The sequence below is a fragment of the Carassius auratus genome, chromosome 28, assembly GCF_003368295.1.
Source record: "Carassius auratus strain Wakin chromosome 28, ASM336829v1, whole genome shotgun sequence".
Lineage (NCBI taxonomy): Eukaryota > Metazoa > Chordata > Actinopteri > Cypriniformes > Cyprinidae > Carassius > Carassius auratus.
In genome coordinates, this window is record NC_039270.1 from 21798365 (window position 1) to 21804364 (window position 6000).

The window sequence follows — 6000 nt, forward strand, 5'->3', positions numbered from 1 at the left end:
AGTATATTTCATTGTACACATGGGGTACTTTTTATCTATGTGTTCATCAAACCCATCTTCAGTGTTTGCTGCTAAAAAGCTATTTTTTAGTTTCATCTGATCATAGAAGCCAGTCCCATTTGAAGTTCCAGTTGTGTCTGATAACTGAATATGCTGGAGTTTGTTTTTGGATGAGCTAGGAGAATTTTTCTTGTAACCCTCCCAAACAACATGTGGTGATGTAGGTTCTGTTTGACCATTTTTAAAAGGTTTTCTGAACCCGAGATTAAACTATTTTCTGCAATTCTCCAGCTGTGGTCTTTTGAGAGTCTTTAGTTACTCAACTCTCCTCACCAAGCATTAGGACGATATAGACAGTGACACACATCCTCTTCCAGGCAGATCCGTAACATTTTCTGTTGATTGGAAATTCTCAATTATTGCCCTGATGTTGGAAATGGGAATTTTTACTGCTCAAGCTCTTTTCTTAAAGCCACTTGACTAATTTGTGAAGCTCAGTTATCTTTGCTGGACATCAGAAATATATTCTTTGGTTTTTCTCATTGTGATCGGTGATTAAGGGAATTTGGTCTTTGTTTTCCCTCCTCTTTATATTTCTGTGAAACAGGAAGCCATGGCTGGATAATTTCATGTTTATAATCATGCTAGAGTGCTCAAAATTGTGAATATGAATGGGAATATACTTCAGAAGTATTTTACTCAAAATTATTTCTAGGGGTGCCAATAATTGTGTCCAATGTATATAAAAAAAACAACAACATTCATTTCACAATGATATTTACCCCCATTTTAAATTCTTATTATCCAATGGAAGTTTAGATTTTTGTGATAAAAAAAAAAAAAAAAAAAAGATCAAAAGGATCAACAATGCAGATTAATTTTCACAAGCTCATTTGATCGTATCTACCAAGGGTGCCAATATTTTTGACTGTACGTGACATAACTGGGTTTTTTTTAATAAACCTCTGAAAAGCAGGAGACTCTTATTTATATAAGTGAAACATTTGAGAAATGCTTTACATTTGTCACAGTGTCTGGGTTGTGTTCCCTGGGTGTCCACTAGGTGTCCTCTTTTCCCACAGTGTCTGTCACTTCATTAATCACATTCCTCACGTCCCTGCTTAATTATTGCACCCAGCTGTTCACTAATTACCAATCATCACACTCTGTCAGTTTCCCATTAGCGTTTGTCTCTCCTTGTGTATTTAAACCCGGTCTGTCTTAGTATGTGTCACGGAGTCCTTGTTGAATGTTTTATTCATGTCCGTCAGTTCTTGCCCTTGCCTTGTGTTCGTGTCTTGTTTATATTTGATGGATGTTTTGGTTTCGACCCCTGCCTGGACTGTTACTCTTTTGGATTTATCCTTTAATAAAGACTTACCTGCAATTGGTTCTATCTCCGTGGTTTCCTGTATCAACGATCGTGACAGAAGGACTCCGTCACTGCAAGAGCCAGCGGTATGTCGGCTTCTGTCTCCTTCCCAGCCACAGTGCGGGGAGAGAAATGGATCTGAAGGAAATCGCCTGGTGGTTTTCCGGGGAACCAGAGGAGGACGCCGAGGAGGGAGTGGTCGAGAGGTACTCAGTACCACTCTCAATCAGGGCCGCCCTTCGACCCGGGGCTCGTGTGGGATGGATTAGAGCCACCGTCTCACCATGGCAGATGGAGAGCCTCTTACGAAAATTATCCATGGTTTTACTACAAATAAAACCAAAAAACCATGGTTACTATAGTTAATCCATGGTAACCACAAATTAACCATGGTTTTGCTAAATTAACCATAGTTTAACCATGGTATTTGTAGTAAATCTGTGGTTATACAAATGGTAGTCAACACGCCAAAAAAACCATGGGTTACTACGGTTTTACTATAATAAAACCATGGTTATTTTTCGTAGGAGAGAGGAAGCGCACGTCTGCCATGGTGCCGCCACTGCCCATGATGTCTAGCGCCACGAGTCAGGATGGATGCCAACACAGCACCACAACACAAGGCGATCACCAGTCCAGCGCCAAGGGGCAATATGGCCGCCAGCTCAGCGCCAACGCCCAAGATGGCTGCTAACACGTTCTTGGATTACTTTTCCACGCTGTCAAGGATCTTAGAGATTCCCAAGACTGTTCACGTCACAGCTGCTTAGCCAGCACCACAGCCCAAGATGGTCGCCAGTCCAGCACCACAGCACAAGATGGCCGCCAGCCCAGCACTACAGCACAAAATGGCCGCTAACCCGTGCCAAGGCCCAAGATGGCCCCTCATCCAGAGTCATGGCCCAAGATGGCCGCCAATCCAGCGCCACAGCACAAGATGGCTGCCAGCCCAGTGCCACAGCGCAAGATGGCCACTCACCCAGCGCCAATGCCCAAGTTGGCCACCGATCCAGAACCACAGTCCAAGATGGCTCCCCGTCCCGAGTCATGGCCCAAGATGGCCGTCAATCCAGCGGCACAGCCCAAGATAGCTGTCAATCCAGAGCCACAGCAGAAGATGGCTGCCAGCCCAGTGCCACAGCACCAGATGGTCATCTGTCCAGAGTCATGGCCCAAGATGGCTGCTTGCCCAACGCCGCTGCACAGGATGACAGTCACAGTCGAGTCAGGTTCCAGTTGACCCTCCAGAGTCGAGTCAGGTTCCAGTGAACTCTTCAGAGTCGAGTCAGTTTCCTGTTGACCCCCCAGAGTCGAGTCAGGTTCGGGTGAACTCTCCGGAGTCAAGTCAGGTTCCAGTGGACTCTCCAGAGTCGAGTCAGGTACCAGTTGACCCCCAGAGTCGAGTCAGGTTCCAGTGAACTCTCCAGAGTCGAGTCAGGTTCCAGTGAACTCTCCAGAGTCGAGTCAGGTTCCAGTGAACTCTCCAGAGTCGAGTTCAGGTTCCTGTTGACCCCCCCAGAGTCGAGTCAGGTTCCAGTGGACTCTCCAGAGTCGAGTCAGGTTCCTGTTGACCCCCCCAGGGTCAAGTCAGGTTCCAGTAAGTTCTCCAGAGTCGAGTCAGGTTCTTGGTGACCCCCCAGAGTCGAGTCAGGTTCCTGTTGACCCCCAGAGTCGAGTCAGGTTCCAGTGAACTCTCCAGAGTCGAGTCAGGTTCCAGTGAACTCTCCAGAGTCGAGTCAGGTTCCAGTGAACTCTCCAGAGTCGAGTCAGGTTCCAGTGAACTCTCCAGAGTCGAGTCAGGTTCCTGTTGACCCCCCAGGGTCGAGTCAGGTTCCAGTGAGTTCTCCAGAGTCGAGTCAGGTTCCTGTTGACCCCCCAGAGTCGAGTCAGGTTCCTGTTGACCCCCCAGAGTCGAGTCAGGTTCTTGGTGACCCCCCAGAGTCGAGTCAGGTTCCTGTTGACCCCCCAGAGTCGAGTCAGGTTCCAGTGAACTCTCCAGAGTCGAGTCAGGTTCCAGTGAACTCTCCAGAGTCGAGTCAGGTTCCAGTGAACTCTCCAGAGTCGAGTCAGGTTCCAGTGAACTCTCCAGAGTCGAGTCAGGTTCCTGTTGACCCCCCAGGGTCGAGTCAGGTTCCAGTGAGTTCTCCAGAGTCGAGTCAGGTTCCTGTTGACCCCCCAGAGTCAAGTCAGGTTCTTGGTGACCCCCCAGAATCGAGTCAGGTTCCAGTGAACTCTCAAGAGTCGAGTCAGGTGTTCGTGGACCCTCCAGAGTCAGGGCTAGTCACCGATGACCTTCCAGAGTCGGGGCTAGTCACCGCTGACCTTCCAGAGTCGGGGCTAGTCACCGCTGACCTTCCAGAGTCGGGGCTAGTCACCGCTGACCTTCCAGAGTCGGGGCTAGTCACCGCTGACCTTCCAGAGTCAGGGCTAGTCACTGATGACCTTCCTGGGCCAGGGCTAGGTACCATGGACTTTCCAGAGACAAGGCTAATCACCGGTGATCTTCAAGGACTAAGTCAAGTCACCGGTGATCTTCAAGGACTAAGTCAAGTCACCGGTGATCTTCATGAACAAAGGCAAGTCACCATTGATCTTCATGAGCAAATACAAGTCACCAATGATCTTCATGTACAAGTGCAAGTCACCGATGGTCTTCATGAACAAATGCCAGTCACCAATGATCTTCGCGAGCAGAGTCAGGCCAGCACCGATCTTCTGGAGTCCAGTAAAAACACCAGGGGATTACCAGAGTTTCGTCGTCCCGTTGGTCCGGCCGCACGGAGGCTTGCTCCGCCCTGGGGTACTCTGGCCTCGACCACAAGGTTGTGGTGGTCTTCTGCTCTGCCCTGGGGGGCTTCCGCCCTGACCACACGGTTGTGGTGGTCTTCTGATACGCCCTGGGGGGCTTCCGCCTTGACCACAAGGATGTGGTGGTCTTCTGCTCTGCCCTGGGGGACTCTGGCCTCGACCACACGGTTGTGGTGGTCTTAAGCTCCGCCCTGGAGGACTCTGGCTTCGACCACAAGGATGTGGTGGTCTTCTGCTCCGCTCTGGGGGGTCTTCTGCCCTGATCACACGGTTGTGGTGGTCTTCTCTTCCGCCCTGGTGGGCGCCACGAGATGTCCTTATGGACTTATGTTTTCTGTCTGTTCCCCTCTGTGAGCCTGGCCCTCCGTCCCTCCCCCTAAGCCTCCACTTGTCCGCCTCCCTCCTGGTCTCTGTGTTGTGTCTTGTCGTGGAGCATCTGGGAGCCGCTCCGTAGAGGGTGGGTATTGTCACAGTGTCTGGGTTGTGTTCCCTGGGTGTCCACTAGATATGCTCTTTTCCCACAGTGTCTGTCACTTCATTAATCACATTCCTCACGTCCCTGCTTAATTATTGCACCCAGCTGTTCACTAATTACCAATCATCACACTCTGTTAGTTTCCCATTAGCGTTTGTCTCTCCTTGTGTATTTAAACCCGGTCTGTCTTAGTATGTGTCACGGAGTCCTTGTTGAATGTTTAATTCAGGTCCGTCAGTTCTTGCCCTTGCCTTGTGTTCGTGTCTTGTTTATGTTTGGATGGATGTTTTGGTTTCGACTGCCTGGACTGTTACTCTTTTGGATTTACCCTTTAATAAAGACTTACCTGCAACTGGTTCTATCTCCGTGGTTTCCTGTATCACCAATCGTGACAACAATGTGGTTTAAGAGAGCATTAATCTTTTTTTTTTACAGTGTATACTATTGTACCTATAATGTTCTTTTTTTCATAATTATTACTATTGCTTATTGTTAATTTAACTAATAATATTAATATGGATTATTCAAATTAAAAAAAAATATATATATATATATATATTTTTTTTTTTCTTTATTTATTTATATATACATATATATATATATATATATGTATATATTTATTTATATATAACTTTATTTTTTGTAGTTTTCATAAAAATGTCACATTTTATTAATATCTGTAGAAACCCAAATTATTAAAAGCCATAAAAGTACTGTTTATTAATGATAGCATGAAAGTATCCTGTGGCCTGAATTAACTATTGTTAACAAATTGAACCTTAGTGTAAACCTTAGATATTAGAGATTCTACTGTGATTTCTTTCCCCTCTAGGGCCACACCATCAACCAAATAGCTTCAAGTAGTTTATGAACACTCAGCTATTTGGTTGACAAGGATTGAGGAACACACTGAGTTAGAGGAGGAAAATAATATAGATGCTGTAGATAGATAGATTGGGTTGTTGGGGGGGGGGGTCAGCTGTGTGGTATGCTGGGGCTGGAGTGGGTCTATGGAGAGTCAGTGGTGCACTGTGCCAGGGAAGGTCACATTACCCTGACTGTGGTAGAGCTAGGTTTTAAATAGAGAGACTCACACCCCATCCAGCCCTCCGTGCACTATTTTTGGGAAACATGAGAGGGAAAGGGTCGCAAGGCACTGTTACTGTCACAGCCAAGACTGACAGATGACTGGTCCAAAAAATAAAAGTGGAGATCTGATCATCGAGTGTTTGTGTGTGTTTCCATGCATCAGCTTTATGGTTTTTATTGTTTCATTGACAACTGGATTTATGACTGTCACGATCAAAAATGAGTGAACTCATTGTAAATGGTTTCATGCCGCATA